Below are 24,540 nucleotides of genomic sequence, written 5' to 3'. Positions count from 1 at the left end.
CTATGAATTTGAGGGCTACAGACAAGCCCCAGAAAACTTCTGTGAACTGATGAAGAGTGAATTCAGCAAAACCTTGGGAATATGTCCAGGCAATGGGAAAAACCACTGAACTAATTGGCCTCTTTTTGCCTCTGACACTGTTCCCATCTTGGTGCAGACACGACTCACTCATGCGTGACTATGGCAATAGCGGCTGGGTGAGGTTGCCCTCTTCCAATCCCTGTCCCCACTCTCCAATCCATCTTTTACTCAGCTGTCATTATGATCTTCCTAAAATGCAGACCTAAAGAGTGATATTATAAGCAAATTAGAAGAACATAGGATAGTTTAACTCTCAGATCTGTGAAGAAAGAAGGAATTTGTGGCCAAAGAAGAACTAGAGATCATTATTGAACAAAAATAGGTAATATTGATGATATTAAATTAAACAGGTTTTGTACAAACAAAACTAATGCAGACAAGATTGGAAGGGAACCAAATAGGGGCAGTTAAGTGGAGTAATGGAGAGGGCACCAACCTGAAGTCAAGAGGATTTTTTTTTTTGTGCAGCAAGATAACTGTATAAATATGCATGCATATATTGGATTTAACATATATATTTTACCATGTTTAACATATATTGGATTACTTGCCATCTAGGGGAGCGGGTAAGGGAAGGGGGAGAACAATTGGAAAACAAGGTTTTGCAAGGGCTAATGTTGAACATTTATTCATATATATATTTTGAAAGTTAAAAACCTTTAATAAAAATAAACATTTTTAAGAAGACACCTTTGCATGACGTTCTCTTTCACCATCTCCCTCTAGGTCCTCAATTAAATAGAAAAGCTTTGGCAATACTGACCCCACCCTTTTATTGACCCACATGTCAATAGGTTTTGCCTGAGGTAGAACTGTAATTTTGTCTATCATGGACATACACATCACAGGTCACTCTCTTTAGCACTGGAACTAATCGATACTCAAATCATAGGCCAGAAGATGGTATTGCCTGGTTTTCCTCCTTCTTGCCCAATGTAGCTCCTTGTCGTCCTTTTGAGAGGCAACGTGATTTGGGGGCTGAACACTGAAGCAGATGTGAGAAGACCTAGATTTCAATCCCATCTGAGACATTTCTACATGTGTTATCCTTGTCATATCTTTTAAATCTTCTGAGACAGTTTTCTCATTTTTAAATTATGTTGATAAAAAAAACTGTGACATTCACAAAGCTTTCTCTGAGAAAACTGGGAATATGTTGGACAACAGAACGGGCATCTAAGAATGTCTGGAGAGGCCAGACAACCTATTTAATCTTAAATGGAATAAAATGGAATTTTAAAAGGTGAATGTAAAGAATTATACTTGGATTCACAAAAATAATTGTACAAAGCTGGCGGATGGGAAAAGTCTCTTTCTTATGAATTCATCTCTCTGCATAAATACACACAACGTATTTAAAACAGTCCCTAAGAGTAAATGGGGTACCCTTCTCCTAAATTCATATGGATTTGAAAATCATTATAACTTGGCCAAATACTTAACCAAAACAAAGGATCAATCGGGGAAATATGACTTACTCCGCCCTGCCATTTTTTGGAAATGTGAGGATTTTACCTTGTAAAGAGAGGAACAACTTGGTTAGAGTCGGCAATCTGGGTGATGGTGTGAGCGACAGATAGCTGAAAGCTAAAGGAAAAGCCTTGGATTCTGCAGGGCCTTCACTTTGTCAGTGCACTGCAAATGATGCAATTTTTAACATGGACATACAATGCAGATTTAATTTTATCCCTGGCTCAAGGCCTGGAATATCCCCTCCCCTCCCTTCATGCTGTTCTCCTACCTAGTAAGAAGGCTGCCGAACTAGATTGAAAACTGATTGATTTCCCATTTGGATCCAGCAACATTGCTGGTTGTATTATTCTTTAGTGGTGTTAGTTAAATATTTAATGGAATTTTAAGAGAAATATTCTGTCTGTGTAATGTAAACATATTGTTAGGCTGCGTGAAGGGGGGTCCACATTATGATTAAGCTGCATGTCAGGGGTATTGATGGTCCCTTCTCCGTATTCCAGGGAGATGCCATCAATAATAGTCCAAACATGATACCAAGGCTGATGGGGTTTTTTATTCATAGGGCAAATATATTTATGACTAGAGAGCTGGACCAACACCAAGTGGGAGACAGGATCCCTCATTTTTGTATCTGATGTTATTGCTGCTGCTGCTGCTGCTGTTGTTTTCCAGAAGAGAATTCTAATTTAAGGATTCATCAGCATAATTTCATTTTAAATAGCACCTTCAGAAATAATCAGGTCCCCACTTGTGTGTGGAAAGTAAGGAGACTCATTCATTCATCCCAAAGCCATCGATTAAGCACATACTATCTCAAAATAAGGAAAGCACCTTGTCTTCAATGTGTGTATTTATGTATATGTCTATACATAAATAAATTAACGTGCATAAATGTTGTCTGGCCTAGTAGAATTTAAGTTCCTTAGAGGAAGTGACTGATTCCCTTTCATCTTTTTTTCCTAGGTTTTAGCAGTGTTTGCTGTTGTTCTTCAGTCATTTCAGTCCTGTTCAATTCTTCATGACCTCATCCGGGAAATGATGTCTGCTGTAAGAAAACTAGGAGAGAAGATAAGGGAAGGATCCCATTCCTGACCTCGGGGATGATAAGACATTGGATTTACTCAGTCAGGCTTCCGATCCCCCACCCATGGAGAAGAAGGTGGGGGTTCTTCTCGGCCTGGCAACACTGTCTGCAAATAAAAGAGCCTTCAGTTAGCATCTCCTGTGGGCCAAGCACTGTGCTATGGAGAGGGAACACCACATCCGAAAGAAGACACAATCCCTCAGGATGCTTTTTGTCGACTGCAGAGAAACACATCTGCTCCTCCTTTGTAGGATTTTATGTCAATTCCTGGGTCAGGTTTTTGTGAAGTTGAAAGGAGATGATTTAATTGGTATTTTTCCCCTTTTTCTCTTTCTAGAAAGAGAAGTTTGGGGAAAATGTATATCTTGAAATCTAATTACATCTCTTAACTGTAACCTAAGAAGTTTAACATTCAAGGATGCACTTTATCTGTCAAAGACAGAGACAGTTGGCAAATGCAGGCCATAAAGGTGGAGATTTAATGCCCCAGTGCAGGAACTGTTGCTGTTTTCCTGTGTTTATTACTTCACAGTTAATCAAGGAGGAGAGAACTGCCAGGAGTTTGGTATCTTTCTCTCTGTGTTTCCCAGGATGGCAGGAATGAACAGACACCTTCTCTTTGGAGCCATTGGCGACTGCCAGGAAGGCAGTAGATTCATTACATGGCCCTGGATGAAGCCCAGGCAGCCTGTTGAATGTTTTAATCAATTTTTGAAAACTGATTTAAAGCCAACAGAGCAGAACATCACATTATTATCATGGTTATTATTTGTATACAGGTCCTTTGGTAAAGTAATTTCTGGGTATTGTATGACTACCCACTACTTATTAGATCGGCCATTCAGAGAAAAGGTCCATCAGAACCCTCTCTCCATGCTGGCTTGGACTATAGGCTCCTGCAAAGAACATTTTGAAATAATTTCAACATTTGAATAGATGTTGTGAACCCTGATCTAATCCCAGAGCACTCTTTGTGGGCATTAAAGTCGAAGAGACATTTCAAGCACTCTCCTGGATCTACAGTCTGAGTGGCAGCTCATCTGTTGATGGAGATTGCCACAGAACATCCCAGCCTGTCCCGGGATGACTACCCTGAGCTCTGCCACAGAGCGGCCGCTCGCTGGGTGAGGGACTGACATCGTGAGGATGCAGGTAGTCTGTGGGGGCCACGCTTCTGGAATTCCGCGGCCATCCCCGATCTTCCCAGTTCCTTGTCCGCACATGAGTTTTAGCTGCATCATTAAAGGCTCCCTCTGGTGGAACTGGCACTTGAGAACAATTTGTTCCAATGGTTGAGAAGGCAGCAGGAGCGGGCACTGGAGAGCACTTAAACATTGACATGGTCAAGGTCATCGCCCACATCTGAGATATCACGAGACATCTTCCCTTTGTCTTGGACTCCAACGTCTCTGCCTTATTTGAGTCCAATTTGTGCACGAATTAAAAGGCGCCATCGCCACCATTTCACCATTTCACTTTGTCGGACACTCTCAACAAGGATACGAAAGCCTCAAGGGCAGCTACCACATCGATGGTAAATTCTTCCACCTGAAAAGGCTACAGGTCAAGACTAAAGTGGGAGAGTTTGTTTTTTGTTTGCAGATGAATGTGCCCTTATTGCAGTCTGTGGAACTGGGAAGCAACAAAGTAGGGATCAGTTCTCTGCCTCTTGTGCTAATTTTTGGTCGAGCAATTAACACCAAGGTTCAATGCTAAACCAAGCCAACCACTATTCCTGAAGTCCAGAGGAAAGCTGTTCCCCACCTCCTGCAGGAAGGCGATAGACTCCAGGTCTAGAACAACACCAATCCCCTTAGGCAGTTCAGTTGATGTTTTGCTTGATTGTGGATATTTGTTACAAGAGTTGGGTTTCTGGTTTGGGGGTTTTTCCCCAAGGGGACTGACAAGGTGAGAGAAAAGAAAAGATGGATCCATTATTTGAAAAGGATTTATAAAATCACTAATACTTTCTATCCGACCACCCCTAATAAATTCCTTTTCAGTCCTCTTGTTTCAAACTTTCATTACTCTGAAAGGGGGAGAGATTTTGTCTGTTTGCTTGTTTGTTGAAACATAGAAAAGACTCCATGTTTGCAGGCAGGCAAATAAAATCTTGCCTTTTCTTAGGGCATAGAATTGACTCACTGCTGGAAAGTGCTATGTCAATGAAACCGGGAGAGTTCAAATCTCATTTGCTCCAGAATATACATGAAAAGTTGGGGAAACTTGAGCTTGGTTTAGCATTGATCTTCCTTTGGCAATAGCTCCTGACATTTTGCTGTCTTCTTCCATCTCTGGTCTAAGTAGAGTGTAGTTAATGGTCTGTAAACAAACACTTACTTCTACCCAAGGGAAGCCGCTATTTTTAGTGAATCCTTTGGAAGGCAAAGGATTCCTGTACAAATCAAGAGATCATTCTCCGACTCACCTATCTAGGGAAGCCATGTTCTTCTTCCATCTCGCATTTCTCATCGGACATCTTTGAAGTCACTTCTGTTTTTCCCTTCCTGACTCAATGCTCTGCATCCTGCTCACTCTCTGCCATGCGTGCTTCTTCCCATTGCCCTTTCAGACAGCTGCAGCATCCGTTCTTGGGAGGTCAGTGTTCCCTGACTCACAGCATCCGTGGCCTCCTCAAAAAGAGTATTGGGAGTGGAAAGAGGGAGAAACTGGGGGACAGCAAAAGAATTATTTGATTTTCCACAGTCAATCCCAGCCAGCTGACCTTCTGACACTCACCAGCTACGCAGCCACAGAGGAGTCACGGTGTCCACCACTGGTGAAACGAGACGAGAGATCCACGGGGGGCACTGACACAAGGTCTGGGAAGGCAGGATTTGAACACATTTCCCAGCTTCAAGTCTCAAGCTCTGTTGTACCAGCTTCCCCTAGAGCCCAAAGCATCTCCACCTGCTTTAGAGAAAAGACAACCTCAGTGGATTCCTCCTTTGTCACTAACGTGTTGAAGTGATCTAAATGGTCCCCTGCAGATCACGCTTAGACATCATCGCCTGCTTGTTGCTCATTTCTCTCTGACTTGGAGCATCTGAAGAAGACGCTGCCCCAGTGCAAGGACGCGGATCCCCCGGGGATGATCCAGCAGGAGCTCGGAGGATATCCAGTCCAGTGTTTTGTGATTACAGATGAGCAGACGGCGGCCCCAAGAGGGGAGTGAGTGATGCTGGAGAAGAACAGACCTCCTGAAGCCTGCTCCAGGGTCAGCCAACCCAAGAAGAGGCTGGGCTGCTTTTCCCAACGGTCTTGCTCTCACTCTGTTCTCTGGACCCCGAGCAGCCGGCTTCTATTTAGTGAGCACATGGGTAGGCCCAGAGCTACTGGAGCTCCACCTGTCCGGCAGAGCTCCTGCGGCTTGGGAGTCTTGTTTGAGCCGGGTCTGAGACATCCATCCATGTGGCTCAGGAGGTGCTGCCAAATTACCCAGCCTCCTGTGCTATGTGGGCAGAGATAGCAGCCCCTCCTTCTCAGTGGCTGACCAACGCCCCATGGTTTCACAGAAGGAACACACGACCCAAGCCCAGTGCACACACATGCACACGAGGGCACAGATGCTCACCACCCTCGTCTCCTTGGCTCCTCTGGCTCCTTCCCTTCACTGGCAGAAGGTGATGGGAATCTTTTGGAATCCTTTGTCCAGGTCCTTGCTTCCAGCTCTTCCGTTTATCCTCGTTCCCCTGCTCTGCAGCCAAGGCTCCCCTCCTAATGAAGCACAAGCCCTGACACCACCAGGTGCAGCTTGGCACGAATGGGCCACCGAGGACCTGTTATTTCCCAGCCTTCTCTGCTGGCAGCCTGGCCCTGACTTTCCTTTCTTCCCCCGGACCGCCTGGCCGGCCCCAATCTAATTTGCAGCTTAGCTCCTCAGCAGCCCAGTCGGGCATCTCTGGGAGCCCAGCGGCTCTTCCCAGGGACGCTCCGTCCATCGGAGCTGCCCGTCCCGGCTGATTGGGCTGACTCTTGCTCACACATGTAATCAGTGCCGTGAGGGGTCCCTGGGCCTCACAGGTCATTTGCATCGGACTGCTGTTGCCAGAGCTGTTTGTGATACTCTCCAAGTTGGAACCACTAGAACAATCCAGAAAGAGCCCCCTTCTTCCCTTGTCCTCTCTGGCCAGTGCTCACAGATGCTTGGAGGAATCTGGACCTCCCACTTTAATCAAGGAAGGCAGCAAGGAAGGAGGCCCCGAAAGAGCGGCTGCTGCCGGCTCTGTGAGCTGGCAAGCCGGGCAGCGCGCTGACAGGTACTTTCAGCATCGGGAAGTGCAGATTCAAATGGTGTCGCTTTTCACCATGGGACTGTCTGGGGCTTCATGGAAGCATCAGCTCTACAAAGGTCTCAAGGGGTTTGTCCCTTTAAACCCCTCGGGAGCCACAAGGGAGTCTAGTTCAGAGCCCTGGCTCTCTAGTCTTGGGTTTCCTTTGAGCCTGGAGGAGAAGCCATAGGTGAGCATAAAAATACAAGGTGAAGGAACCTTCAGTAAGTGCTTCCTATGGGCCACAGGTCACGTCCAAGGCATCTCTTCCTAGCCAAGGGGCACATGTGTGATTGTGGGGAGTTCTCCCCTATATTTGTACTTGATTGAAAGAGAACATTCAAAGTGAGAACAGTGATGGCTGGACCATGGGCTACATGCCAAGTGTGTCCATGACATCGGGGCCAGAGAGACAAATCCGAGACCCTCCCTGGCACCGGGCTTGGCCAGAGAGACAACTCCGAGGCCCTCCCTGGCACCGGGCTTGGCCAGAGAGACAAGTCCGAGACCCACCCTGGCACCGGGCTTGGCCAGAGAGACAACTCCGAGGCCCTCCCTGGCACCGGGCTTGGCCAGAGAGACAAGTCCGAGGCCCTCCCTGGCACCGGGCTTGGCCAGAGAGACAAGTCCGAGGCCCTCCCTGGCACCGGGCTTGGCCAGAGAGACAAGTCCGAGGCCCTCCCTGGCACCGGGCTTGGCCAGAGAGACAAGTCCGAGGCCCTCCCTGGCACCGGGCTTGGCCAGAGAGACAAGTCCGAGGCCCTCCCTGGCACCGGGCTTGGCCAGAGAGACAAGTCCGAGGCCCTCCCTGGCACCGGGCTTGGCCAGAGAGACAACTCCGAGGCCCTCCCTGGCACCGGGCTTGGCCAGAGAGACAAGTCCGAGGCCCTCCCTGGCACCGGGCTTGGCCAGAGAGACAACTCCGAGGCCCTCCCTGGCACCGGGCTTGGCCAGAGAGACAACTCCGAGGCCCTCCCTGGCACCGGGCTTGGCCAGAGAGACAAGTCCGAGGCCCTCCCTGGCACCGGGCTTGGCCAGAGAGACAACTCCGAGGCCCTCCCTGGCACCGGGCTTGGCCAGAGAGACAACTCCGAGACCCTCCCTGGCACCGGGCTTGGCCAGAGAGACAAGTCCGAGGCCCTCCCTGGCACCGGGCTTGGCCAGAGAGACAACTCCGAGACCCTCCCTGGCACCGGGCTTGGCCAGAGAGACAAATCCGAGACCCTCCCTGGCACCGGGCTTGGCCAGAGAGACAACTCTGAGGCCCTCCCTGGCACGGGGCTTGGCCAGAGAGACAACTCCGAGACCCTCCCTGGCACCGGGCTTGGCCAGAGAGACAACTCCGAGGCCCTCCCTGGCACGGGGCTTGGCCAGAGAGACAAGTCCGAGACCCTCCCTGGCACCGGGCTTGGCCAGAGAGACAAGTCCGAGACCCTCCCTGGCACCGGGCTTGGCCAGAGAGACAAGTCCGAGACCCTCCCTGGCACGGGGCTTGGCCAGAGAGACAAGTCCGAGACCCTCCCTGGCACCGGGCTTGGCCAGAGAGACAACTCCGAGGCCCTCCCTGGCACCGGGCTTGGCCAGAGAGACAACTCCGAGGCCCTCCCTGGCACCGGGCTTGGCCAGAGAGACAAGTCCGAGGCCCTCCCTGGCACCGGGCTTGGCCAGAGAGACAAGTCCGAGGCCCTCCCTGGCACCGGGCTTGGCCAGAGAGACAAGTCCGAGGCCCTCCCTGGCACCGGGCTTGGCCAGAGAGACAAGTCCGAGGCCCTCCCTGGCACCGGGCTTGGCCAGAGAGACAAGTCCGAGGCCCTCCCTGGCACCGGGCTTGGCCAGAGAGACAAGTCCGAGGCCCTCCCTGGCACCGGGCTTGGCCAGAGAGACAACTCCGAGGCCCTCCCTGGCACCGGGCTTGGCCAGAGAGACAAGTCCGAGGCCCTCCCTGGCACCGGGCTTGGCCAGAGAGACAACTCCGAGGCCCTCCCTGGCACCGGGCTTGGCCAGAGAGACAACTCCGAGGCCCTCCCTGGCACCGGGCTTGGCCAGAGAGACAAATCCGAGGCCCTCCCTGGCACCGGGCTTGGCCAGAGAGACAAATCCGAGACCTTCCCTGGCACCGGGCTTGGCCAGAGAGACAACTCCGAGACCCTCCCTGGCACCGGGCTTGGCCAGAGAGACAAGTCCGAGGCCCTCCCTGGCACCGGGCTTGGCCAGAGAGACAACTCCGAGACCCTCCCTGGCACCGGGCTTGGCCAGAGAGACAAGTCCGAGACCCTCCCTGGCACCGGGCTTGGCCAGAGAGACAAATCCGAGACCTTCCCTGGCACCGGGCTTGGCCAGAGAGACAACTCCGAGGCCCTCCCTGGCACCGGGCTTGGCCAGAGAGACAAGTCCGAGGCCCTCCCTGGCACCGGGCTTGGCCAGAGAGACAAGTCCGAGGCCCTCCCTGGCACCGGGCTTGGCCAGAGAGACAAGTCCGAGACCCTCCCTGGCACCGGGCTTGGCCAGAGAGACAAATCCGAGACCTTCCCTGGCACCGGGCTTGGCCAGAGAGACAAGTCCGAGACCCTCCCTGGCACCGGGCTTGGCCAGAGAGACAAATCCGAGACCCTCCCTGGCACCGGGCTTGGCCAGAGAGACAAATCCGAGACCCTCCCTGGCACCGGGCTTGGCCAGAGAGACAACTCTGAGGCCCTCCCTGGCACGGGGCTTGGCCAGAGAGACAACTCCGAGGCCCTCCCTGGCACGGGGCTTGGCCAGAGAGACAAGTCCGAGACCCTCCCTGGCACCGGGCTTGGCCAGAGAGACAACTCCGAGGCCCTCCCTGGCACGGGGCTTGGCCAGAGAGACAAGTCCGAGACCCTCCCTGGCACCGGGCTTGGCCAGAGAGACAAATCCGAGACCCTCCCTGGCACCGGGCTTGGCCAGAGAGACAAATCCGAGACCCTCCCTGGCACCGGGCTTGGCCAGAGAGACAAGTCCGAGACCCTCCCTGGCACCGGGCTTGGCCAGAGAGACAACTCCGAGGCCCTCCCTGGCACCGGGCTTGGCCAGAGAGACAAGTCCGAGACCCTCCCTGGCACCGGGCTTGGCCAGAGAGACAAGTCCGAGACCCTCCCTGGCACAGGGCTTGAACTTCCATTTGTAAGCAAAGGCAGAACAGAGCTTCAGAGCATTTAGTCATATTCTAGCATTGAAAGGACTATGGCCAATGTTTTGCTCAGACTCAGATGTTCCGGGCCCGGTCTTCTCTTGTTTGGGTTTCCAGCTTTTCCTGGGCAGACACGGCCATTGGCTCTTGCCTGGATTTTCCTCCCCTTGTCAAATGATCTCCAAAGAATACAAAATGGTCTGTCATAATTGTCAAAATTACACATAGACGGGGAAATTCGCTATCTGTGTTGTAATTAAAAACTCAATTAAAAGAAATCCAGAAATCATTACCAAGTTTTTCAGGCATGAGCTGCTCTGCTGAAATGCAAGCTGTTTAGAGCATATAGTTCCATCAGCCTGGAGGAAATGGCTGATTTCCAAAATGAGGTCCAAGAGGATGGAGAAGAGTAGGGAATATGGCGTGGAACGCAAGGCCAGAGGATGAAGGAGGGAGACGGCCCCTGAGCCCAAAGGCCAGGAAGGTCAAAGCACAGCTTAAATAGCCGGACCGCCCAGCTGGGGCATTTCTAGCAGCTCCCTGTAATGCTTTAACTGGACCCTGTCATGCCATTAGCACCTGTGAGCAGCCTTGTCTTCAGAGACAATGGAGGGGGCTGCTCATTGTTGTAGCCGGGGTTTGCAGAGTGGACACCTACAAGGTGCGGTTAATGCATCCCACACGCATACAAGCCCTCACACAGCTCACAAAGCCCAGAGCAGCTTAGGGGGCCAGGCTCGGCCCCACGGGCCGCCATGGAGGGGGTCCTAGCCTCTCATTCAGCCACAGCCATATTTGCTGACGTTTGTTGTTCTTGCTGGAGCCTCACTCCCGACCCTGCCCTTCTGCACCCTGTCGCCAGTCTATCACTTTTCCCCTGCTTAAAGGGGGCTGGCAAGAAGGTCAGCCCAGGAACCCCGCCGTGGGCTGAAAGATTGCCCCCTCGGACAGACGGCCCACTCAGGGAGGTCCAAGTCCCTTTGTCTCTCTCCAGGTTAGTTCCCAAATGTGGAGGCTACCCCGGAAGGAACAAAGGAAGTGGACTGGCCCGAGGCTGCCATGCCTCTGAACCTGCCCCCCCCTGCTGAATCTCCCCAGGCAGAAAGATCCCTCCTTGGAACTCATATCCATGAATATGTGCCTGGGCTGCTTTACAGCAGACATCACTTAGCATAACCACATTTAGCTCCTAAGGAAGCAATTTCCATAAGTGGCCAATCACATTAATAGGCAATGGAGTGGAGGTAGCAGGGCTCAAGTGACTGGAAAGGATGTGTCTGCCTAGGCAGGAAGTTCTCCGGGTTCAGCAGCCAAGCTCCCCCCTCTCCCCCCAGCCAGAGTGCTTGTCTGCCTAAAATCAGGCAGGGCAGCCCGGAGATTTCGGGTCCTGGGCTGAACTGTTGCTGAGGAAGATCTCCCTGCCCAGGCCTGATCTTGCTTTTAAGTTATTTTTGTCTCAGGAATTGGAATTCCCAAAGGAACAAAGGGCTTTGGAGGGGAGAAAGTCCTTAGACATGTCTCGTCTGGAGCCCTCCCTGTTATGGGGCTGTTCAAGGTCACTCAGAGATTCAAAGCCAAGTCCTCAAGGCTCCACACAGAGCACGTCTGCTTCAATCTCCTCCCACTCATGACCCCTTTGTACCTGAGAAATTCTTATGTAACCTGCGATATCAGGCATATAAAATAGGAATACAAATCAAACATTTACTGAGAATAAATAACAATTTGCCACCCTCACTTTCAGTTACAGATCTGACGCAATTGTGACCCACAGGTGAAGAAGCTGGCATATAAAGCACCCTTTCCATTAAAGCAGCTTTGAGGACTGGCACCTGGAGAATCCCCTGCTCTGACATTAGCTTTCTGCCCTCTCCCTTAGGTCTAACAAACAGTGCCAGCAATTGCCTATAAATGTCAGAGCAGAAGAAGTACTTGTAATTATTTTCATTTCTACAGGACTTTAAAGATGATATAGAATTTTCCTTACAGTGTTTATAGAGTAGGTAAAAAAGAATTATTGTACCCACTTCACAGATTTGGAAGTGGAGACTCAAAGAGAATAAAAGATTTCCCAATGGTTATAACCTTAGGAACCTAGGATTGAAATGCAGGTCTCCTGACTCGAGACTGAACACTGCTTCTCTTTATAACATGCTGTCTTGGGAGTTACCCGAACCCTAGGCCACGAAGTATGCTTTGGGATCATAAGCATTAATTCCTGTTGAAAGTGAGGGGCTAGGGGAAAAGTGAGAATTGTTCATTATTTGGGGGCGAGGCCCATCCACGACTAATCTGGGCTCTCTCTCCCGCCTGTGCTATCCCATTTGTCCTGTTTCTAGGAAGCAGGGTCGGTTGGGATATGAATGAATGGCAACATGCAAACAATAAAAAAGTAAATTCTAAAAGGACAAATGCACATTGAGTCCATTTTCCAGTTGTGCTCATGCTAACCACAAAAAGCAGGAACTCTGGTGAAATTCCCATGGTGAAAATGTTTGCAAAGTTAGGTAGAGGGGAAAGGGCTTTGCAATTTATAAGTGAATAAATGGGGTTATTCCTTTATTATTTATACCCTTTTAAGAACAGTGGAACATTTTGTTTCATTCAACTGCACATTTCTATATTGAGCAATTCTTATGCATGACATTCTGTTAAATGTTGTGAGATGCATGAAGACTTTTTTGTGGTAATAGTTCCTTTATTCATTTTCTGGCTGACTTCTGGTCACTTTCAAAACCCTTGCGGCCACTCCCCTCTCTGAGCCGAAGAGGTTTGGTCAGCACCGTGGACAGCGCCTAGAAGCGGTCACCTCTAAATCGGGCCATCCCCCAGGAGGATTCTGTGTAAGGCTCATTTATAGGATTACAGATCAACTATGTCTTTCCGAACTACGGTTCGGGGGGCTCCCTAACGGCAGGAACCAGCCTGTACTTTTTAAGAGGAAGTATATTCAAGTTGATAGAAATATGGTTTAGGAGTCAAGGCCCAGATCTTGGCTCCATTATTGGCTTGAGTGTGGCCTTGGGGAAAGTTCCCTCATGTTTTGCTTTGCTTTTCACAAGCAGTGAGAATTAGCACTTACTTATACAAGCCTTAAGTGGAATCATGTGCAGCATAATAATACTCAGTCTATTCAAGCCAACCATTCAGTTCACAAGTATTCCTTTTGTGTTCTTTGTGTGCTTGGGATTATATTTACGTGTACCTTCCTGCTGGTTACCAAGGCTGACAATCTCAGTGTCATTCCTACTCTCACTCCCCATAGCCAATCAGCCGCCAAGTCTTGTCATTTCTACCTTCCTACCACTCTCATACAAGCTTTTTCTCCTCTCTTCTCACTCTCCCACCATCTTGGGGCAGGCCTTCATCATTTTACACCTGGACTATTGCTGGTGGTCTCCCCCTCAAGCCCCTTCCCACCGTATTCCATCTTTCACTCAGCTACCAAGCTGATCCCTAAAATGTAGCTTTGACCCTATCACTTCCTTATTCAAGAAACTCAAGTGGTTCCTTCCTACCATTCCAAGCTTCTCACATTTTGCTCTCTTCCATATAAGATGTGATACAGTGACCGAAGGCTCCTCACTGTGCCTTGTCCATGAAACGCCATCTCCCTATTCTAAGAATTGACTGCCCCTCGCATCTGGAATTTTCTCCTTCTTATCCCCACCTCCTGGGCTGAGGGTGAGAGGAGTTGAAAGATTTCCCCAAGATCACCCATCAGGGCTGTGTCAGAGGCAGAATCAGAACTCAGGTTTTCCTAATGCCAAATCTAGTGGTCTAGACATTCACCACCCATCTGGCTCTGATCACATGTAAGAACAGAAACTTAAATTGGGCTTTACCACCTGGCAAGGAGGGGAAGGTAAAGCTCATTGTTCCCATGTTGCAGGTGAGGAAACCAAGGCTCAATAAAAGCAAAGGGCTTGCCTCAAGCCATATGTTTAATAAGAGCCAGAGGAAGAATTTCGACTGAGCTGGCTTCTCATTCCAGATGCAGGGCTTTCTGCCTGCCTCCCCACACCTACTCCTCTGGCTCCTTCCTTCAAGGAGCCTATTCTTTATCTGAAAAGATAAAACTATCGAAAGAGATCAGAGGGACAGTAATAGGAACCATAGGCACAAAATTGCTATAGCAGTTCTTATCGTAGAAGCAACAAACTGAAAACTAAAGGGGAAGGAGTGTCTACCTCTGAGAGAATGGCTAAACAAATTATAGCATATGGGTCTAATGAAATATGATTGTGCCCAAGGAAAAATGACAAAATAGACGGGGAGGAAACAGAGAGAGTGAGTAAAACTGGGAGGACAATGAATGCAATGTCAACAAACTCTAAAGGCTCTTAGAACTCTTGGACAATGCCCAGATGTACCCCAGAGGAGCAGTAAAATATGCACTGACTGTCTCCTGCCAGGGGGCCTCAAGCAGATGTAGTTTGGACTTGGCCAGTGTGAGTATCTGTTTTGCTTAATGGCATATTGAATATAGGGTTTTCTTTTCCTTTTTTTGGAAAATAACATTCAGTGGGAAAGGTGGAAAGAGTCAGAGATGAAAAATAAAAGCTTGCTCACTGGAAAAAGCAAATAATCCAAACTGAAAACTAAAGGCAATGCTAGCACATCTCAAGCAACTAGTAAATACTTTCTGAGCATATCTGGTTATAGTAAATAGCCCCTAAGTGTTGAAGGAATTTATAAAAAAAAAAATCATCCAGGAGGGATGGAACAGCTTGAAATGGTGGCAGGGAGGAATGGAGTATTCAGATCAATCTTATAAGACAGGGAGGATTTTTCTAGGGCAACATATCAAAAGGGAGAACAACATAGCTAAAAGGAATGAGAGCCAATGCACAGAGGGAGACGTATGTGTGAAGTATTTGAAGGACATTTAAGGGAACGAGACTCTATCACAACAATTGACAAGTGACAGAAAATTAGGAAAGATTGTTTTGAGGAGGTCCTTTGAAAGCCAGAGTGAGAATAGGTTGAAGTCATAGGAAACAGGTAGTCATTGAAGGCAATTGAGGAAGGAAGTTGCTAGATGAAAGTAGAAAGACTCGAATATAATAAAGGTATAAAGCTTGGTTTGAAGAAGGAAAGACAGAAGTCTTCAGGTAAAGAACTGGCAGAGATACTATGAAGAGGATTTCTATCCAAGCTGGGTTTGGAATAGATAACCACTTCCTAATTCTGCAAAGGACTAAAAGTAAGAGAATGGAGGGCATGAGGTCCCAAACTAGTTATTAGTGATGAAAATAAGCAAGATTGAGCAGAAAGATGGTCACACAAACCATTTCTCTATAGGAAAAGTGTTTGTTTTTCATATATTTGGTTGATTCTTTAGGGGTTGTTTGGGTGGCCATTTCAAAAAGTTTGCTCCAGTGTGACAATTCCTGAAAGCTGCTAAGTGGGTCACTTCCTTAGATTTCCTTAGTAGTAGGTGACTTATCCAGCTGTGAGCCCCGGATTTCTATTTTTAAATAACAGCTTGTATAAAATCTCCAAAGACTAGTACTCACCACTGTTCCACAGCACATCATTGCAGCTGCAAGTGATTATGCCCAGTAGAAATTAAAAGTCTTACAAGAAAATCAGGCTACATCTCGTGACAAATGCAGAATTAACCCCTGTCACCTCTGAGCCCACTTCATTTCTTCTGTTTTAATAATTCTGTTCTCTTTTAATAAGGAGAATCTCCAGGGTCCAGGAATAATAGCAGACTGAATAATACTTAAAATGGCATTACCTAGCTTGAATCCCTGGTGGGGTGGAAGGCTTTTGCCCATGCCAGCCTGGAAGCCCTAGAATTCGACAATTTTTGGATATTTCTCAATGACACCCATCCTTTCCCACCTCATTTAGATACATTAGATACAGTCGTAATTAGATATTTGATTCAAAGGAGATACACCATTTTGGGTTTTTTAATTTTATTTTTAATAAAATTGTTTTATATATTTTCCTCTATCTCACCAATCCTATGTTCCTTTGTTCTTTAAAGTATGTGACCTGAACAGAATCAGCTACATCCAGAGAAGGAACACACTGGGAATTGAGTGTAAACTGTTTGCACTATTGTCTTTTTATCCAGGTTACTTTTACCTTCTGAATCCAATTCTTACCGTGCAACAAGAAATTCGGTTTTACACACGTATATTGTATCTAGGATATACTGTAACACATTTAACATATATGGGACCACCTGTCACCTAGGGGAGGGGGTAGAGGAAGGGAGGGGAAAATTCAGAAAAGAAGTGAGTACAAGAGATAATGCTGTAAAAAATTACCCATGAATATGTACTGTCAAAAAATTATAGTTATAAAATTAATAAAAAAGAAAGAAAAATATTAAATAAAGTGACCTGTTGCTAGGAAAAGTCAAGATGGTGGAGAAAAGACAGGGACTTGCCCAAGGACTCCCAAATTTCTCTCCAAATAACTTTAAATAATGCCTCAAAATAAATCTGAAGCAAAAAAAGCATGGAGTGAAACAATATTCCAGATCAATACAACTTAGAAAGTTGGCGGGAAAGCTCTATCCCAGCAGGGTAAGAATGGAGCAAAAGAATATGGCAGCAGAGCAGCAGCAGGCCTTGGGGGAGACTGAATCAGAGGAAGCAGAAGCAGCTTCTGGAGCTCCGTCCATAGTTGCTCAGGGGGTCACATAAATGGTCAGAAGAAGATTGCAAGGGTCCCTTGGTTGGAACTATGTGCATCACTCTGTTGTACTACTAATGTTATTCCAGGTTGAAGTTCCAGAGTAAGGATGGGCACTAGCAGGAACAGGGCCTTTGGTCACAGTTCCAGGTCAGAAAAATCCTTTTCATCACCTAAAGACTGTAGCACAGGGGAGAACATCAGTGACCACATCTCTCCTTAGATCATACTATTTTGGAAGAACTGAAAACTTATGGATTCCTAGAACCAACTCTGAGAGCAGGAGCAACTGGGGACATTAGCCCCTTTATCCTAGGAGCAGAGTTCCATTTAATACAGAGTTAAAGAAATAGACTGAAAAAAAGAGAACATGACCATAGAATATTACCATAGCGGCAGGGCAGATCAAAACATACTCTCAGAAGAAAACAACAAAGTCAAAACTCTTACATCCAAAGACTCAAAGAAGAATGCAAATTAGTCTTAGGCCAAAAAATAATTCCTAGAAGAAGTTAAAAAGGATTTCAAAATCAAATAAAAGAGATAGGTGGGGGAATTGAGAAAAGAATTGAGAGTAGTACAAGAAAATCATGGAGGAAAAGAGTCAACAACTTGGTAAAGAAGGCATAAACACACACACACACACCCACACACACACACACAATACTGAGGAAAATAATACATAAAAAATAGAATAGACCAAATGGCTAAACAGATACAAAAATCAACTGAAGGAAAAAACACTTTTAAAAAGTAGAATTGATCAAATGGAAAAGGAGATTCAAAAGCTCATTGAAGAAAATAATTCATTAAACATTAAAATTCAACAAGTGGAAGTTAATGACTTTATGAGAAATCAAGAAACAATAAGACAAAATCAAAAAATTAAAAAGAAAAAAAGTGTGAAAGAGAAATTATCAAGGAAAGCAGGAAAACTGCCCTGATATTCTGGACCTAGAGTGTAAAATAAAAAATGAACGAATTCACTTATCCCCTCCTGCAAGAGATCCCAAAATGAAAACCCCCAGGAATATTATATCTAGAGTTCCCAGGTTAAAGAGAAAATATTGCAAGCAGCCTGAAAGAAGCAATCATGAGGCCAGGATAACACAAGATTTAGCATTTCTACATTAAAGGGTTAAGGGGCTTGGAATATGATATTATGGGGGGCAAAGGGGCTAGAATTACCACCAAGAACCACCTACCTAGCAAAATTGATTATAAATCGTCATGGGTAAAATGGATGTTCAATTAATTAGAGCACTTTCAAGTTTTCCTTATGAGATGACCAGAGCTGAATAGAAAATTTGACTTTCAAATACAAAGCTCAAGAGAAACATTAAAAGATAAACAATTAAGAAAAATCATAAGGGATTCAATAAGCTTAAACTGTTTACATTCCTACATTGGAAAGTGCTATTTGTGACTTCTAAGAATTTTCTAATTATTAGGACAGTTAAGAGATACATTGATCATAATGTGATGATATCTAAAAAGAATAAAATTAAGAGTGAGAAAGAGGAATGTCCTGGCAGAAGGTGGAAAAGACAAGTAGAATGGGATGATTTCTTCTATAGGGGAGGGAACGATGGAGGACTTGGGGTGAAACTCTTGAACTTTACTCTCAAAGGAACTGACTCAAAGAAGAAATGACATACACAATCGGTTCAGTTAGATATAGAAACCTATCTTACACTATAGAAAGTAAGAAAAGGATGAGTTAAGAGAAAGGGGAATGCTAAAAGAAAAGAGGGCAGATTGTGAAAGGTAATATTCAGAAGCCAAATACTTTTGAGGATGGAGGGAGTAAAAGGAGAGAGAGAATAGGATAAAGAGGGGAAAATAAGATGGAGGGACATACACAGGAAGCAAAACTATGCAAGGAGGTTTCTCTAATAAAGATCTCATTTACCAAACATATAGAAAATTGAATAAAATGTATAAAAGAGCCATTCTCCAATGGATAAATGGTCAAAAGATATAAACAGGTAGTTTTAAGATGAAGTAACCCAAGTTAACTGTAATTATATTTTAAAATGCTTTACAAACTTTATTGATTAAAGAAATACAAAGTAAAACAACTCGGAATTGCAACCCTACAGCTATCAAATGGCTAGTATAACAGAAAAGGAAGATGGCAAATACTATGGGAATATGGCAAAATTGAGACATTTATCATTATTGGTGGATTTGTGAATTGAGTCAACCATTCATGCAATATGTCCGTAAAACCCTGCCCACCCTTTGACTCAGCAATGCTTGCTCCAACTAGATCTCATCCGAAGAGATAAAAAACAAAAAAGAAAACTACCGATATGTATATATACAGATATTTATGGCAGCTTTTTTCTGGTGGCAAGGCGGTGGAAATTTAGGGAATGTCTATCAATTAAGGAATGGACGACCCAGTTGTGGTTCTAACCCTTCCTGTGAAGGAATATGAGGAATGTTATTGTGCTAGAAGAAGTGGCAAGCAGTGGCTCTTTTCCATAATGAGGTGGTTCCAGCCAGTTCCAATAGACCTGTGATGGAGAGAGCCATCTGCACCCGGAGAGAGGACCACGGGGACTGAATGGGGATCACGACATAGCATTTTCACCTTTGTCCTTACTGTTTGCTTGCTTTTTGTTTTCTTATTATTTTTCCTTTTTGATCTGATTTTTCTCATGCTGCATGGGGAAATACATTTAGAAGAAGTGCATATGTTTAAACTATATTGGATTACTTGCTGTTTAGGGAAGATGTGAGGTGGGGAGGGGGGAAATATGGAACACGGGTTTTGCAAAGGTGAATGCTGAGAACCATATTTGCATATATTTTGAAAAATAAAAATGTATTATTTCAAAAAGAAACGGCAAGCAGGACGTGCTCAGAAAAATCTGCTTTCACAAAACAAACTTAAAACCCCCCACAAAATATGAACTGATGCAAAGTAAAATGAGCAAACCAGGAGTGCACCGTACACAGAAATAGCAATATTGTACATTGATCAACTGTTAATGATTTAGCTATTCTCAGCAAAACAATGACCCAAGATAATTCAGAGGGCCTTATGAAAAATACTATCCATACATAGGGAAAGAACTGATGGTGACTAAATGCATATGAAAGTATATTTTTTAAACTTTATTTTTCTTCATAGTGAGGCAGGGCAGGTGAGGCCATTTTTCCGGCTGCTCCCAAGCTTCTGGCCCCTCGGGGCTCCCTTCTCGCCGTCCAGGTGATTGTCCTCTCTATCCCCCTGCACGTCAGGCACGGCAGCCATCAGGTCCTTCAGGAAGTCAAACTGCTGCTCCAACTCCATACACTGTTTCAGGTGGGAGGTGGTCATGGTCTTGGCATTCGGGGACTGGGTCACTTGACAGGCTTTCTTGAGAAGCGATTCCAAAAACAGTTCTAGTGCTCGGGAGATGAAGACAGGAACAGCTGCGGCCACCTTGCCGATCTCCTTGTCCGTCTGCATGATCTTCTCGATCCTGGCCGGCGGGAAGCGCACGTTGTACTTCTTGCTCAGCATCTCGGGGCCTCCTGTGTCCATGTCAAATGTCAAGGTCCGGGCAAGCTCCTCTGAAGGGCTCAGAATCAGTCCTTGCCCCACATTGGGCACCAAAATGTAAAGGGTCCTGATTGTCTCTCAATTGTAATCCTTCTTTGGGAGGAGGTTTCTTTTCTGTATAATCTTTTCCTCTATGAGCAGGTTTCTTGGGAGGCTTCTGGAGCCTCCAGCCAGCCTCTTCTTCTTCTTCCTGAATCCTGGCTCTGAATCTCCTCCAGCTCTTGTCCTTCCCCAGTCCAGACTCTCTCCTTCCAGACCACCGTCTAAACTCAATCCCCGTCTAGACTGCTCCTTGCCCGACTACCCTCCTCTTTTATCCTAGCAGAGAATGGGCTTGTGAAAACTCCTACAGCCAATGAACTTGCTCCTTTTAAATGTGTGAACTCCTTTAAATGTGTAAACTCCTTTTCAGAAGTCTAAAGGTGTAAACTCCCCTTAAAGGTGTGAATTCTGAGCTAGAGAATTGCCCAGACAACCTGAGTTATCACCTTGTAATCCTAACAATATATAGCATGAGATTTTTCCTTTTCTTTCTTTCCTCCCTTTTTTGTTCTTTTCTTTTAGCTTTTTTTTATCTCCCTCTAATCTTTCCTTTTCCCATTTCTTTCACTGAATTACAGATTTTTGTTGGAAAGAATGACAGTGGCCATACAAATGCTGCCCAAGAAAAAATCCTTACTATACTACACCTGACAGATGGTCATCCAGCAAATAATTGAAAAACTCCAGTGACACAGTAATTATTACATCCCTGAGGTCACCATGTCCCAGATGGAACACAGAAGAATAAGTGTGAGCTAACCAGGGCACGGAGGCACCTTAACTTCTGCCCACCTCGTCATTTCACTGACATATCCACCTTGGGCTCCTATAGTTCTTGTGGGCCACTAAAGACCCTAGATCTGCTTCAGGTGAGCCCCTTCCTCCAACTCCAGACATAAGAAGAAACTATCCTGGATCTAAGTCTAAGGCTTTCTATTTATCCCCAAAGATATGGTGCAGTAGACTGAGCATCAGACTTGGAGTCAGGGAGCTCTGCGCTCAAATCCTGCTCCAAACACTTCTTTGCTAGCTCTGTTACACTGTACAAACAAATAGCTTTGGATCTGCTTTTCATCAGTACATGGAAAATAATAATAGTGCATTCCCTGGCAGGGCTGATAAGATGAGGTAAGATAGTAAAGATGAAGGACTGTATTATAATTAATTTATAACAAACACCTTATTGTGTCCAACCAAATTTGGCTACCGTCAGGTAAGATGAAAGCATTTCTTCCCTTTTCCTAATCTCTGCCCCTCCCCATTCTACCTTGGTTTTCAATTAGGTTCCTCAATTTTTGCTGAGGAAAAAAAAATATTCCATTCACATTCACGGTAAAGACAGAGTACAGTTGAAAGCAGGAGCTGACTGCACTCTAATCCTGGCGAGCTCCATTACAGGCAATCTGAAGGGCCCAGGGCAGCATTTGGTATTCAGGTGTGATTGGTAAATGTATTTTTAGCAAAGTGATAATCAATACAACTGCCATATCACTAAGGGGGAGGCAGGATCTTCAGAGATGATTCAAGTGGCTGGGTTCAGTGAAAACATGCAGAGGCCACCCTGAAACCTGGGCAGAAATTTCTGTTAAAAGAGGATGCGGGAATCTTCTGTCTCCGGTCTTGTTTGCCCCTCTGTGGCGGATTTCCCACTCGGACACCAACCATGAGCAAGGGAGCTGTCACGGATGAGAGACCTCGGAGGCATAAGCTTGGCTGAGAGGCGGATTTTCTTGGGCTACACATGAGCCTGACTGGACTTTCTGTGCCTGACCACAAATAGAGAAATGGCAGCCAAGGAATTGTGGGAAGGAAACTGCCCAGAGGATAATTGAGACTTGAGGTCAGGAAAAATCCTCCTAAAAAACAGAGCAACCTCAAAGTGAAATGGGCTGCCGTGGGTGAGAGACGGCATCTAGTACCTCACTGGAGGTCTGTGAGGAAAGATTAGATGGCTGTTTTGTTAATACATTATAAAGAGAAGTCTGTCTTGGGCAGGAGTCCAATTAGATGGCTTTTAACTTTTTTGGTTCATTCAATTTGATTTAATTTTCAGATCCTAATTCTCTCCCTCTTCCTCTCCCCATCCCACCCATTTGTCATTGGATAAATATTATCTCCTGATATTCATTAAGCCTCTAGTACCTGCCAGAGCATCATCCTAATCACACAGATACAAAAAGAGGTAAAAGCCAGACAGACGCCTCCTCCAAGGAGCTCACAATGCATGGAGGAGACAATAGACAAAGAATTATGCACAAGCAACCTAAATACACTGGATAAATAGGAAATAACAAAGAAGGAAAGCACCCGAAATAAGATGGATTGATCCAGGCTTCCTGAAAAATGGAAAGTTTTAGCTAAAACTTAGAAGAAGATGGGAGGTCCATGGGCAGAGCAGAGAAAGGAGAGCATTCAAGGCATGGGAGACAGCCAGAGAAAATGCCCAGAGCCAAGATATGGAGGAACTTATTTGTGAAACAGCCAGTGGCCAATGTCACAGGGTCAAAGAGTATCTGGTAGAGATAACCCCAAGGAGCCTGATTATTTGGGAAGGACCACATTATGAAGGCTTGGGAACACCAAACAGGACTCTGGATTTGGGAAGCCATTGGAGTTTAAATAGGAGGGTGACACAGTCAGAACTGTGCTTAAGAAAATCACTTTGATGGCTGAAGAAAGAATGGATCAGAGTAAGAAGAAAAACAAAAGCTTTTATACACACACACATATACACACATATAATCATGCAGAAGAAATTTCTACATTAGTTATAATTGAAATTAAAGGAAAGAACGATAAGGAAGGAAGGAAGGAAGAAAGGAAGGAAGGAAGGAAGGAAGGAAGGAAGGAAGGAAGGAAGGAAGGAAGGAAGGAAGGAAGGAAGGAAGGAAGGAAGGAAGGAAGGAAGGAAGGAAGGAAGGAAGGAAGGAAGGAAGGAAAGAAGGAGGGGAGGAAGGAAGGTAGGAAGGAGAGAAGAAGAGGGAAGGAGGGAAGGAGGGAAAGGAAAAGGGAAGGAAGGAAGGAAAAAGAAAGGGAGGGAGGGAAGAAAAGAAGGAAAGAAGAAAGAAAAGGAAGGAGGGAAGGAGAAAGAAAGAAAAATGTGCCTCATTCTCCACTCTGAGTCCATAATATCTCTACTTTGGGCTGAATAGCATGTTTCATCATGAGTCCTTTGAAACTGTGACTGATATGTGCATTCAATTAGGATAATTAGTGGCATAATAGAGTTCTAGGACAGAAGAAATCTCTTCCTAAATTTAAATTTGGCCTCAGACCTTTACTAATTGTGTAACCCTGGGCAAGTAAGTCACTAAACTTTGCTTGTTTTCTCATCTATAAAATAAGCTCAAGAAAGAAATGTCAAATTACTTCAATATCTTTGACAAGAAAACCCCAAAGGGGGCATAGAAAATCAGAAAAGATCAAAAAACATTTAAATAACAACAAAAATTGTGTTGAATACTCCCTAAGTCTTTCAAAGTTGTTGATTTTTATAAAATTGTTTTAATTTTATAAATCATTCTCCTAATTTTAATCACTTCACTCTTCATCAGTTCATAGAAGTTTTCTTAGGTTTCTCCTCATAATTTCCTTATAACACAATACTATTTCATCATATTTATATGCCATAACTTGTTTAGTCATTTCCCCATTAATGAGCATAATTTCTCAATTTCCAATTCTTTTCCAACATAAAAAGACATTGCTACAAATGTTTGTACAAATAGATTTTTTTTCCTTTTTTAATTCCCCCCACCATTTCTTTGGAATATATACCTAGGAGCTAAATAAAAGGGTATGCACAATTTAATAGCATTTTGGGCTTATTTCCAAATTACTTTCTCGAATGGCTGAAATAGTTTTCAACTCTATTCACAATCCATTAATGTACCTGTATTCCCTCATCCTAATATTTGTCATTTTCCATTTTTTGTCAATTTAGTCAATCTGCTAAGTGTGAGAAGGCATCTCAGACTTGCTTTTATTTATTTTCTCTAATTATTAGTGATGTAGAGTATTTTTTAAATGGCTATTGATACTTTAGATTTCTTCCTCTGAAAACCACTTATTCATATCATTTGACCATTTATCATTTGGGGACTGGTCCTGATTTTTATGAATTCCACTCAGTTTCTTGTAAGCCTTACAAATACATTTTGGAAAAATTCTCTTATCAGAGAATTTTGCTGCAAATATGTCTTCCCCCATTTCTTGTTTCTCTTTT

At 45.4% G+C, this 24,540-nt stretch overlaps 1 protein-coding gene and 1 pseudogene across 2 annotated transcripts in view; both read right to left on the bottom strand.

Moving 5' to 3' along the window:
- ST6GALNAC3 (ST6 N-acetylgalactosaminide alpha-2,6-sialyltransferase 3) overlaps positions 1–24,540 on the bottom strand; it is a 460,411-nt gene that overhangs the window by 244,521 nt on the left and 191,350 nt on the right. The window lies entirely within an intron of this gene.
- LOC141541493 (dr1-associated corepressor pseudogene) lies at positions 18,999–22,396 on the bottom strand (annotated as a pseudogene).

The sequence above is a fragment of the Sminthopsis crassicaudata genome, chromosome 4 (assembly GCF_048593235.1).
Source record: "Sminthopsis crassicaudata isolate SCR6 chromosome 4, ASM4859323v1, whole genome shotgun sequence".
Classification (NCBI taxonomy): domain Eukaryota; kingdom Metazoa; phylum Chordata; class Mammalia; order Dasyuromorphia; family Dasyuridae; genus Sminthopsis; species Sminthopsis crassicaudata.
The sequence above is the reverse complement of the archived record's forward strand: the minus strand, read 5'-3'. Positions and strand labels throughout refer to the sequence as shown.